Raw genomic sequence first — 13,699 nt, 5'->3', positions numbered from 1 at the left:
TGCCTCTTCTCTCTGACACCAGCATTAACAATGACATCCCTGGAGGTCCACACTGCTAACAACCTGGGCTTGTTTATATTTTGACACCAATCTGCAAAAAGGCAGCTTCCTCAGCCCACCTGCCTGATTCAGGAGAAGCCATCCCTGCACAGGGGCTGCTAATTCTGACTTTCTTGAAGCACATCCTGGCTTCTGGGAGAGCTCCCCCTACAAAATGTGAAGCATCAACTCTCCTCTGATGATGGTCATTACATTATTTTCAGGCTTTCTTAAAAGTGCCAGGCACTCCCTATTTACAAGGATACTATTAGCTCTCTTGCAAGAAAGAGAGGAGTTCAAATCATTGCATACCTTTCCTCCCTAACCAGCTAAACACAAGGGATGCTTCGGTCTGTTAAAAACCCAAAGTGCCATTTTTGCAACCTACACTTTAACACTGCTCATCTCTAGGAAAGACACCTCTTAGAGTGCCCACAAGTCCAGGACGGGATTTAGGACGAACTGATCTAATCTTCTAAGAACTGAAAAGCTCTCTCAAAGTGTAGACTTATTTGGACCTTAGGATGTCAGAAAAACAATCTGGAAATAAGGCACCAAAAGAAGGCATAGGCTCTGACCCTACTAACCTCCAGGTTAAACCAGAGCAGCTTCACATTTGTTGAAAGGCTATTACTAAGTGGTATTTCTTAAAATTAAGACATTCGTTATTAGTTTAATAGACTATGCCAGAAAGACATGAAAGCCAGTCAGCCAGCAGAGTGAGACAAAACATGGTCATGATTACCCTGGAAAAGTTCTTTAGGAAGAGCAACAAGCCATATCTCAAGAAGCTTCTAGAATAAGTTTTTCAGTAAACAACTTTTTATAGTGTCTCACGTTTTGTGGGTCAGGAATTTGGAGGAGCAGTGGGGTGATGCTTCTGTCCCAGAGGCGGCACGCGGTGGGCGGTGGGCTAGTCCACAGCATCGAGGTGGCTTCATTCACATTTCAGTGAGGATGCATGGACGGCTGGCTTCAGGAGACTGGCCACTGCATCACCGGCCACAAAGGCTATAGGGCAGACCTTTTCAACAACAGCTCAGGGCTGGAAAAGCAGTGTTCCTGCAAACAAGCCAGAAACTGCACGGCCCTCTATGACCCAGCCTCAGAAGCCACACCATGACACTTGCTCTGACCTCAATGGTCAGAGTGGTGATAGGCCACCCAGATTCAAGGAGGTGGAACTTATTTTAAAATCCAGAAGCTCCCCAGCCATATTGTCTAAAACATAATTCAAAGACTCTGAGGTAAAGTTAATTTGCACTTGAACCTGGATGTAAACTCAGAATTGCTTGATTCAGGGTTTGGGCCAGACAAAAAAGAACCAGAGTGATTGCTTTTCAAAAACCTGGTCAAAAACAGCAGGGAAACAGCCCGATGGCATTATCCAGTCTCGATAAAGACACCTGAGGTTGAGAAATTGGCCATATGCCCTACTACTACCAGGAAATTCTGAACTGACAAGGTAGAGATTTGGGTAACTGGACCAATCACTCTTCTTTATACAGCTCCGGCCGTCAGAAACTTCCAAGAGAGATTTCACTGAGGCTGCCTTCCCTTGAGACATGAATCCCTAATGCTTTACACTCATCGCCTCTGAGTCATCCCTTGCACAGTACACTCACTATTTTCTCTAACTCATACTCACGGAGGCAAGATGATGTGTGACAGGACCTTGACCTGAGATCACCTGAGGGAACAACTGGCTGAAGGCACCCTCTAGCACTCTCGGTGTTCTCAGCCAAGGTCACTGGGCCCTCCCCTCCGCCTCCTCCCTGCCAGCACATCTGGCCAAGTCTCAGGGTGGGAGTCCTACTGACATCGAGTCAGTAGAGGCTAGGGACGCTGCTCAACACCCTACAATGCACCACACGGCCCCATGACAAAGAACTATTCCCCACAAAATGTCAAAAGCACCAAGACTGGGCAGCTGTGCCGCAAGGCACGCACTCTAACGGAGGGGACTGTGAGGCAGACCCGCCTAGAGGCCTCATTACCCCTCCCTCCGGGTCTCCGAACTGTGCACGTACAGTTGATTTTCTAGGAATTAAATGTGCACATGTGGTGGCTCCACTGGAGTACCTCGATTTTATTTCATTTTTAAAGGCTTTTATTTATTTATTTGAGAGAGTGAGAGTAAGAAAGAGAAGAGAGCATGAGTGGGGTGGGGCGGGGGGGAGAGGGAGCAACAGACTCCTGGCCTCGGAGCAGGGAGCCCCACGTGGGACTTGATCCCAGGACCCTGGGGATCATGACCTGAGCCGAAGGCAGATGCTTGAGCCACCTGGGCACCCTGAATACCTCAATTTTAAAAAGTGTTGTTCTCCCGAGTCTGAAAATCCTAATTCTCAGGAAACTATTCTTTAACTTAATTTTTAAAAGTCACTTTTAATTTAGATGGCCCAGTCACTCAGGTAATACCGAAGACAAACAAGAAACAAATGTTAGGGATTCAGTACTCGGTGGCCCCCATATGCTCTGCTCTTTTGTTTCTTAATAAGCAGGAATGTTTACGCACGGGTATCAGCAAGCCCGTTAGGGACTAACAGCCCCCCTTTCCGTGCTGGCACCTGTGCAGTGTGGGGTGGGGGCGTCCTTTACATCTGTCATCTCACAGCAGGACAATGGCAGCAGTGACACAGATGCGGCCCAAATGGCCAAACACGCCGTGGCCCTGCTCCCTGCCCCTCCACCACACAGACACCTGCCTGCACTCCTGAGGCGTCGCTCTCCTCCCGCCGTCATGCTCTCCCACATGCCCTGCTCTGTTTGTGGCACAGCTTTATCCTTACAAATCAAAAGCTGTCAACTTAGCAGACAGAAAACTCCATTTATAAACTCTTATGTTCACCTTCGGAAACTCCTGATGGTCATTTTTATTGGGTCTCTTCCACCACAAATTTGTAAAGCTACTTCCTATTTCAAACATTAATTGCTATTTTCCTCTTAAAACAAGGTTTCAATGACACCAGTACATGGCACATAAAACCACAATTCCCTCAGTGAAATAAATTACATCGCTGGGCTGGTGCAAACTGCAGCAGCAGACTATTAGCAGGCCAGGCCCGTTAATGGTGTGTGATGTGTTGCCATTCTCCCAAGACAAACATAAACACTTGCCACACAATTTTGGCTTTGCATCTCCTTTCCCACTAACATTTTACCCCAGGAGGTCGAATCTTAGCTGTCCCAGAGTAGGTGGCCACTGAGCATGGCCCTCCCTTGGTAGGCATTTCTCCCAACCAACCCGGACTCTCGAACCAATCTGCCACAGGGCTAATTTAATTTCTAAATGGCTATTAATTTGACCTCATGTCAAATACTGACTCTAGAACTCCTTTGATCCTAAAGGCAGAGGAAGCCCTGGGAGATGCCCATGTACAGAAACCGTCTGCCCCAGACAAAGGGTAAACACAGGCCCCAAGTGCCAGGAAACTCCATCCACAGCAGGCTGTGACACGGAAGCAGCGGCCTCCGTGTTGAGGAGGCAGGACAGGCCTCAAAACAACATCAGTTATAAACATGCCCCAAGCACCTCTGCAGAGCACGGCAACAATTCTGAAGAAAGGTCCAGAAACTACTGGATTACTCAGGTAGACTTGCTCCCATTGTAGAAGCAATGATGCTTGCCACCTACTCGGAATGCCTTACCTCCGTCATCTCAGTTCATTCTCATAAGAGTTCCAGAGTGGGGTATGACTATCCTCTTTCTACAGAGAAGGAAGCTGAGCCCTAGAAAGACTGGTAACTTGCCTAAGGTTGTAGAGCCTGCGTGTGGAGAGCAGAGACTGGAACCCAAGCCCTCTTGACACAAGGCTAGGTCTTCCCCACCACAACCCCCCCACCCCCACCCCAAACACAGACTCAGTCCAGCCCCGGCCTTGGCCAGGGCCCCAGCAGTAAAATGGGGCTGGAAAGGGCTGTCTCCCAAATATTCTCTTCTCCCAAAAACCTGATATGATACATAGCTCTCTAATGTTCAGTAACTGGTACAATACTTAAACAGACTGCATAATCAGCTAACAAAATCCAATGCTGTGTATTTAATCATTAACATTTTTAGGCTTTAGAAAATGCACGCTCCTTAGTTTCCAGGTGAGCTGGGCTGCTTGTCGGGTACAACCAGGCTCCAGTTACAAGGACTAGAAGACAAGGACCAAGACATCCTTGCAACCCGGCCAGACTGGAGGAAAAACTCAGTCTTCTCATGAAGACCTTAGGGTTCAGGTGTTAGAAACAGAGGTTGATTAAACTAGGGTGGAGATCAGGGATTGAATCCTGGTTCCTGGGAAAGAGCACAGCAGGGAAAGTGATCAACTAGAAAAAACATGGAAGGAATAAGTGGAAGAAAAGATGAACACGTTAAAGACTTTTCTGAATTTTAAAGTTCTCTGAATTATAAAAACAAGAGCAAGATATCAGCAAAATAACCACAGACTTTGATTCTTACACTCCTACTCTATAAAACTATACTTATATGATTTATACCTGATTTGGGAGTAAATAATGGGTGTGTAAAGTACAATAAGTGCAATAAGAAAATCATGAATATGAACTCCTCTTTTAACTGATTAACATTAAACTTGTAAGCTAGTTAGAATGCTATGAATCCACAATTCCATCACATTTGAACATTTAATTTTGTCAATGTGAACACTACTATCTAAACCTCCATTAACTTTTTTTCTGCCTCTTGGCTACAGACCCCATAGACTGCTTTAAAAAAAGATAAAGAGAACTACTGAAATTAAACTATGCCACCTGCAATAAAATAAAGAAAGAAATAAAAAGCATGCCTTCATGAATAGGCAATGCTGCACCACTTTTCCACTAAAAGGTCTGTTTTCTAAATTACCCTTCATAAATGTGCAGAGCTCACAGCTGGGGAGTCAGGCATTCCCACCTCACGTTTGCTTGTACATATTAGAATCCTGAAGAGACTAATCAGGTATTCCCCACATGTAAATGATTTCAGGAAACTAGATATTCCAAATAAGCTGCTTTTGTCGACTTATATATATAGTGTTAAAAACTGAATTTGTTTCTAATTTGCATGGTTTTGCACACAGAATATTTTCAGTTCAATTTAAACATTTGCCATTCATTTCCAAAGCACTATGCTTTGGAAGTGCACATGCACATCAGGACAGGGACACAAATAACTCCACTGGTGACAAAGAACAGCCCCCATGAAAAGTTCAAACACCAGACTGTGAGGGCACTACCGCAAAATCACTTCCCAAAGCCTCATTTTCACCAAAAACCAAAGTAATGATTAATGCCACTGTGCAAGATTTAGCTTGCTCTTTTTTTATTCAAGCTTTAACAATCTAGCCAATGGAATCATTCTTCTTCCTGCTATGGAGACCTGGTCAGACCCACCTTTGGTCTGCAGCATGCCTGCCGGCCCTAGATCAATAAGCCCTGTGTTCTTTAATACAGAACAGGAGCCACTAACCCAGCTGACTTTCTGTAGTCATCAATCAGGGTTAGACTACAGCTTGTCTCATAACCCACCAGAAGATGGAATGTCTGCCACATACTTCCTAGAAAGATGCAAGGACACATCGTACGAGATCAGTATCAGCAGAAGTCAGATAAACCAGTGAAAGGGCCATCAGGGAGGAAGAACTTCCAGAAAGAATAGTGTTCTCATTCCCTGACGTGACACAGAAAATTCCACATGAAAGTGGTTAGTTGCCAAGGGTTCCAGAAGAGGCACCCTTGCCCCTGGACATCAAGGCCATATGATGAAGCCCAAAGGTCAATTTAAATTTAAAGGTCAATTTATACCTCCATCGAGGATGGGGTGATGGGTAGATGGACCAGGTTCACTGGGTGGACAAAACCCACCAAGCACCAAACAATAACATGTCCTCACTCAGTATTTGTGAATTTAAACAAAAGTCATTGCCTTACAAATTCTCTTTGGCAACTTTCAGGATTTATTTTTTAAAGTAAGTAAACCCTACCCCTAACACGAGGGCTCCCCAATTCATAACTCCGAGATCAATGCTTTACCAACTGAGCCAGCCAGGCACCCCCTCTTTGGCAACTTTTAATCTTGAATTAACCAACCTCCTGTAGCTGAACTTTAAAATTCCATGTAATGGTAAATCTTGTTTTGTAACTGGAAAGTTCACCAGGGGAGAAGCGAACAGCACCGCCTTGCCTTATGGGCCTGACGCAGCAGCGTGGCTTCCCACCGCGGGCCCCTGGGGACAGCGCCCTCCTGGGACCTAGTGACTCGCTCGGGGCCAGTGACAGACAGAGCCGGTGCGGCAATGAGCTGGGCAGTGGCAGAGACCTGGTCTGCTGGCTCACGGCCTCCGTCAGTACAGAGAACGGAGTCCTCCTCCGTCCCTGCAAGGCGCGGCCCGGCCCGAGCCCGTCCTGCCATCACGCCACGGGCCTTGTACACGCGCACCTCAGGCACACTCGAAGGCCCGAGGCTTCCCCCGAAAACGAGGCCCGGGGCGGCAGGAGGGCGGGCTCCTGACTGCGGGTACCGTCAGGGGTGGGGGGCAACCCCAAGCCTGTGTGCTCCACAATTGTCTGGATGCCTCCAGGGAGGCTGCGAGGAGGGCCGCCACCTCTCCACGGCCCAGGCTCTGCCCCTTGCACACAACAATGTCGCTGTGCTTCCTCCCACCCATCCCCGGCCTCAGAAGGCCTGTCTTCCCCTCGACTTCACCACCAACTTTCTGTGATCCGGGTCATCCTGTCGCGTCTCGATTTTCTAATCTACACGTAATTACAATCAGCTACATGAAAGCTACTTGGCACCTCTTCTCACACTTTCTTCAGACTATAAAGACACCTCAGAGAGCACTGGACTAGGAGTCAGAAGTCCTATGTTCATCTGTATCATCAGTCACCTAACAAGTGCATATTAAGCCCCTGCTACATGCCAGGGACCAAAGTTACAAAGATGAACGGGCAAGACAGACAAGGGCCCGTGACCTCAGGAGGTTTTGGTCAAGTCATTCGCCATCTTTAACTGAAATCAAAGGGCTTGCACAAGCTCTTTTAAGTCCCTTCCAGCTCTCCTATTCTGTTCTCCCCGCTTTCGTGCCAAGAGGGGACTGAAGCATTCTGGAATGTTCTGCTTCCCTGAGCAGATGCTATTTTTACTCCACGTACATATAGCTCAGGCTGCAGACGTGTGACTTATCTCCATTCTGCCAAGCATAAACGACTCATTTTCATCCCAGAGTTTATTAGACCGAGTGGAGCCCTCCTCCAGAAGGCCCACTGGCAGGCACAGCTCAGGCTCTCTGGCACAGAGACCCTCACAGCCCCACTCCTTCCACACAGAGGAAATCTGGTTCCTTCAGATCAAAACTACACAAAAACAGGAGCAGGGCTGCCAAGGCTTCCTCACATGTCGCCTGGGTTTGTTTATTTCTTCTTCATCAACTCACATCATTTCTGACACTGCACTTCAACTTCCTGGACACAGCCAGGGAGAAAAGCTTTTAAGATGCACTGAAGTACGGCCAACTTCTGATTAGCCACGGTAATGGAGGAAAGGATCAGCATGGCCAAGGCAAGAGGACTCCTGCCTCTAAGTCCCACAGGGCACAGATTCTTGAAAAGAATGGGGAGAAGTGTTAGGGAAACAAGTGAACCCCCCTTCCCCAACTGCCCTCAGTTAACATTTCAGGAAACACTTGGCTGGAGTTTTGCTTTCTGGGAGTTCCCAAGAATACCACATCTACGAGAAAGGGAGAGGCCTCCAGTTTCCATTATCACTTTATAGGGGGAAATATCAGCTCCTGAATCAATGGGGGAATAGATTTTGATAAGAACTATACAAACTGAATCTATGACTAAATGTCCTTAACAGTGCTTAAGGTTTTTATTAGCACATCTTCAGAAAAGTTTTCTGTTTCTCAGACCTAAGTTCACAAATACTAAGCAGAAATGTATGTGGTAGAGGGGGAGAAGCTGGAGAGAAGGAAGCAATCAGCCGTGAGATAGTAGGAGAGTGAATGAAGATGCTCATGGGAAAAGCTGGGCCCCAGAAACCAAGCAGCAAGCGGCAGGGGTGTGGACACTTGAGGCCACGGTCCTTCCTGATCACACTCACGGGCATTCCAGAAGTTACTCAACACGTCTTGACGATTTCAGACATACAAATAGGCCTCCCCATGCTCCCCTCTCCCATCCTCCCCAGCCCCCACCCCGCCTTGCCCTACCCACCCTGGTCCCTTTGCTCCCACTCCCCGGGCTGCCTTGGGGAATGGTGCCAGCTGGTGGCTGGTGCACAGAACTATTAACCACTACTTTTCTCTGGTTCCCTTGGAAGAATCTTCATCATTCTCCTCCTCTTTCCTCGGTTTCTTTCATAATGACCAGAGAGAACCTAATTTGAAAGTTAAAAGTCCGGAGGGAAGCCCGGCTCCCCTACTGCCCTCCTGGGAGACATAGGATAAGACCCCGAGCCTCTCCCCACCTCACTCTCTTCTCTGTAAACCCGGGTAGGAGGACATGCCTCCCGAGCAGGGCTTTGGGATGTGGCTGACATGAACACACACCGGGGACAGGACAGCGCCAAGCAAAGAGCAGCACAGCTCTCACCTTTCTGCCGATCCCCCCGGTAAGATGTGACACCTGAACGCTACTCCGCTGCCAGGCATGTGACGACCATCATGCTCCAAATAAATAAACGTGTCAACAGGTGACTGGCAAGCCTGCCCCAGAACTAAAGCACGTGATCCTGATTCTAAAGGCTCTCTCTTGCCTGGTGGTTCCTTTATTTTCAGGGTGAATGCCACGTTCCTGAGCGATTGGCAGAGCTCCACCATGTTGGGACACACACCTGTTGGGATCTACTGTTGTGAAGTCCCTAACTCAGAGAGCCGGAGAACCTGTGCTCCCGGCCCTGGTGCCCAGAATGGCGACTGTGCCTCCCCAGGCCCTCCCCTGGTGCCCAGAAACACAGCGCAGGCCTGCTGGGAGGGGAAAGGCCAGCGCCCTCGAGGCTCCGCTGCATCCCCAAATGCCATCCCACCATGATAAAGACCTCAAAGAGGATAATGAAATTATCTCCTCTGCCTTTTATTCCTCAGTAACAACCACAAAATTAGATGAAATGACCCCTTGCTCCTCTAATTTAAGGCCTATTTTATTACCTTCAACCCCAATTCTCTCTCCTTTAAACAGATCTAAGACCCCGAAGACCCACAAGCCAATGGGATTAGTAATTGACAGCTCCTTCCTCCAGGCCTGTTCTCCAGAGGGCGCTTCTCCTTCCTCCAGGGTGGGGTCACAATCAGTTCAATCTTCATGCTTCAGAGACATCCCCTTTGAACAAGATCAGATGTTTCTCCACCCCTGCCTGGTGCTCCGCTCAAAGGAGCAGCAGCCCCTTCTGGCTCAGAGCATTAATGTCAACTCAGCCAGAAAGGCAAAGGCAAAAAGAAGAGGTCAACACAGTTAATTGTCCACCAGGCTCAGATGCAGGCCCCCTCAAACTCGCACCTTGGGAGGGCTGATCACCCCCATAAAATACTAACTGCACTTTGAACCTAGGAACAAGGAGAGTGAGGACTATTTTCCCCAGCCTGCTGCGCTGCAATGGGAGCTCCAGCTATTTGTTTTCTTTTTCAGTTTGTGGCCATAAAGGGGAGAAGGACACTCTGCAGCAACTCCAGGCAGGCGGGAGGGAAAGGCAGGGAGGTGAGCCCCAGCTTGGCTGTCAGGAAATAAAGGAGAGGAAAGATAAGCATCAATGGCGGTGGTATAAGGGGAGCCAAGCAGGGCTTCCTCCAGCTTTGAGGAAGGGACCTGAAAGAGCACGACTGCAGAAGCCCAGAAGGGACCTGAGAGGACAGGATTCCAGGAGCCTCAGAAACAAACCACGTGTAAGAAAGGCTTTATAGAGAAAAGCAACCATTTAAAATTTAAAATGCAGAGTATTTACTCTTCATCATTAAAAGAGATGAAAGAGGAAATTCTTTTACCCTCTTTTACCTATTTGGGAAAGTTACTTTTATTGACTAGTTATCCAAAGGCCTCCTTCCAACTCAGGGCTGTAATTGTAAAAAGATGCTAAGAAACTGACAACAGCCATTTCTTAACTGAAAGAGGACGTGAGAATGATCAAAACAACAGTTGTTTAAAAAAGCCAAAGTCCAAGATATTCCATTTACAAGCAAGTCTACCTGGAAACAAGTACTTGTAAGTTACCTTTGACATCAACAACAAGCTCCTATAGTGAGTAAGACAAACCAGCCAACAAATCACAGCTGACAAGCGACCTGATCAAAGTACAAAGTGGCTCCTAAATGATGCATTGGCTGTGCCCTAAACACGGAAAAAAAGCAAACTCTTCCCAAAGATGTCAATTCCTGGGTGCAGCTTGGCAATGAAACTTGAAAGCCTATTTTGGAGACTTTACTTCTTCTTAAGAAGAAAAAAAGATAAAGGCTGAAGCCTGACCAAAAAATCAAAGACACCTGAAGGGAGAGGCACCATTTACTGTGTGTATCTGCAAGCAGCTGAAGTCTGGGTTCCCTGGCATTTCAGCGATGAAGGACGTGGCCAGTCAGAGACCAGCACGCTAATGATACTGGAGTCACAGTTGCTGTGTCCGCTGGTTGCCTTTGCTCTGATGGTTCCCAAACGTCTACCCTGGATACAAGGGGCCCATGCTGGACAGTGTCTTTGGATCAAGGCCAACACTCCAAACAACTATAGTAAACATACACGCACACGCACACAGGCCCTGATATACAAATTCTACTGCTGAGGCACCAGAAACCCATCTTTAGAAACAGTAAACATTTCATGAAAGAAGAACCTCCCTCCCCCAAAACACAAAGTTCAGAACTCTAAGAAAATTCAGGAACTATATCACTTCTTGGGCTAATTAGAATGAAGTGGGGTAGTCAAGATTCAACTAGAGAAGGCTAGTGAAGCGTGTCTGAATGCATATGTCCTTGTGAGAGCCCCGTAGAGAGGGGGACCAGCTCAGTACCTTGATGATTTGACCTACATCATTCTCTTTCTAACTACAGTAGGCTCGTGTTGTAAAAGAGGAGTCACTCTGAGAATCAGGTAACTTCTAGAGGCTCCGTGAGTTGCTAACTCTTACCAACTGGTAAGCACTCCCCAAGGATCTGGCGGTGGAAAGAGGAGACACACAGCCACCACCTGACATTCAGCTTCTGTAGTGATAGTGCAACACATAACAGGCAAGAATACCTCAAATTCCCAAAGCTACTAAAAAACTAAAACTCACTCCAATTTTAACATCTGGGCTTTTAAGTCGCAATTAATTTCCTCAATTTATTTTTCAAGTGTAAGAGACAAACTGGCTTCTACGGAGACTGGAAATTCCTGGGCAAAGCTGAAGTCCTCACTCTTCCCCAGCCCTAGGAAATTTTAAGAACACGAATAGGGTCAGCTGAGAGTCAAATTTCTTGTACTGCTTTGTCTTTCACTAAATTCCTAACCAAAGCAGCTGGAAAGGCTGAACGATAAGTAGCGTTAATGTAGCAGCAAGATGGGAAGGCAAAAGTAAAGACTCAAGACCATACTCTCCTCCTATGTGAAGACCCAGGTCTCACTCTGGTTTCAATATTCAGTGAACCACCACCGTGGAGGTTGCTACTCCCCACCCACAGGATGAAGCAAAATGGCATTGAGCCAGTTAGCACACACCTCAAGGAACCCATTGTACTGAGAAGTTTGGGGGAGACTGGGTTGCGCACTGATTTAAAAGCTTTTTGTTAGAATTAGCTAAACCTCAACTGTGTTTTAAAACACATGCCCAAACCACTCAGAAATGTTTTTATTTCCTCAGTTGTAAATTGGGAAAGTCTACTGCTTATTCCTTTGCTGCCTATACATTTAGACACATGTTCAATCCCAGGGCTGACCAGGGCACCCGGGGTCTGGTTGACAATGGTCTCTCCCAGGGTGGCCAAGAGGGCTGGCTGCTCGTGGCCACAGGCTGTGGTTTAGTACACTAGTGCTCCATAACCCGCTTATTACTCCACACAATGACACGAAAATGTGTAACTTACCCTTTTCATCAGGGGGAGGAGTCTAAATTCCTATTGACTTAATATATTATGGTAAATTCTCAATTATGCATGGCAATATGAGCAAAAAGGCATAGAGCTGATCCAAAAAGGCATTCTATGAATCACTTCACTGGTTTAGAAATACATTATGATTGTTTTTTGTGGCCAAGCCATAGCTGAGCTTACAAGGGTTTGGTTTTTTTCTTTTTCATTAGACATATTTATTCATTTGTTGAAAATCTCTTCCATGCCAGGAAACATGCTAGGTGGTGGGAGATGGCAGCAAAGGAGCTCACAGCCTAGAGGAAAAAGTTGTGTGCGAACGCAGAAGTAAAGCTCACCTAGCAAGCGAGCGGCCGCATGAGCCGAAAAGCAGTGATGGGTTCTGCTGTAAAGCTGGGGGAAAGACTATGCTCCACAAAGCCTCTCGCTGAAGCAGTCTGACAATAACAAATGAAAACTAAAATTCTGAAAAGAATTCCAAAGGACCAACTCACATGGATGGGAGAAGGGAGCCCGTCTCAAAGAAAAGAATTTGGTAGTGAGAAGGCCAGCAACAAACGACCAGGAGAAAGCCAGTCAAGTACACATCTTCACCCCATTAAGTCTCAACTTCATACCTTACAGGTAATGTCTCCCTACATATACAGATTTCCTTGGAATGAATGAGAACTTTGGGTGGTCATGAGAGTGCATCATGATGGCTAGAGTTTTCCTACAACCCACCTGAGCATGAGCTGGTCCTTACCTGTATGAGCGCCCTTTCACAAGGAGCAAAAACCACAATCCAGCCGTAAATTCAAGAGTTTGCTTCCCAGCTTACCTGAAAAACAACAGGAAAGGGCCATTTTTGTTAATTTGGAACAAGCAGTCTTTTAATGTTTCCAGGGCAGACCTGCAGACCTTGCCCAGGGCTCTTCAGTCTCCAAGCAGAAAGCCTGGCTGGGGGAGGGTGGGTCACAGAGACTTGGGTTAAAACCCCAGTGTTGGAACTCAGTGACAGGGTAACTGAAAGCCAGGTACGCAGCCTACCTGTGCCTTGGTTTCCTCCCTTGCAGCACCCATCTCACAGAACAACCATGCCATGCCTAGAGTCATATGAATGAATATGTGATGGGTTCACCGCCCCTCGGAGCTTATAATCCAGAGAGACAGAGAAATAAACAGGCAGTCATCAGGAGCCTGATGCAGCTGATAGGAGCTGAAGAGAGAAAAATACAAGGTGATGTGAAGCCTTTACAGAAGCCCTAGCTGGTCCCAGTGGGGTCAAAGGAAGCTCGCCAGAGCCGGTGATGGCTATGCTGAGGTCTGCCAAGCAGGAGTTGTCCAGACTAAGAGGACAAGCAAACAGCCTGCCAGGTAGAAGCACCCACAAAATGAGATGCCCTGGAAGCAAGAAGAATATAGTGAGTTCGCCAAAGAAAGGGGTCAATGACCACTGGAGTATTTCGGGGCCAAGAGGAAGACTAGCAAGACATATAGCTGTAACAGGAGGGAATCACAAAAGGCCATGCAGCCATTCTAGGAGAATAAGGCCAAGGCGAATCTATGAAGGGTCTTACACAGGAAAGTAACATGGTCCAGGAACACCACAGACAAGAAGGTGCCAGAGGGAGGCAATGAGA

At 47.2% G+C, this 13,699-nt stretch overlaps 1 protein-coding gene across 1 annotated transcript in view; it reads right to left on the bottom strand.

Moving 5' to 3' along the window:
• LHFPL2 (LHFPL tetraspan subfamily member 2) overlaps positions 1-13,699 on the bottom strand; it is a 153,802-nt gene that overhangs the window by 125,420 nt on the left and 14,683 nt on the right. The window contains exon 2 of the mRNA XM_038532483.1: positions 12,823-12,897. The gene's annotated coding sequence lies outside the window, so the exon portion shown is untranslated. The remainder of the gene's footprint in view (positions 1-12,822; positions 12,898-13,699) is intronic.

Source organism: Canis lupus, chromosome 3 (genome assembly GCF_011100685.1).
Source record: "Canis lupus familiaris isolate Mischka breed German Shepherd chromosome 3, alternate assembly UU_Cfam_GSD_1.0, whole genome shotgun sequence".
NCBI lineage: Eukaryota > Metazoa > Chordata > Mammalia > Carnivora > Canidae > Canis > Canis lupus.
The sequence above is the reverse complement of the archived record's forward strand: the minus strand, read 5'-3'. Positions and strand labels throughout refer to the sequence as shown.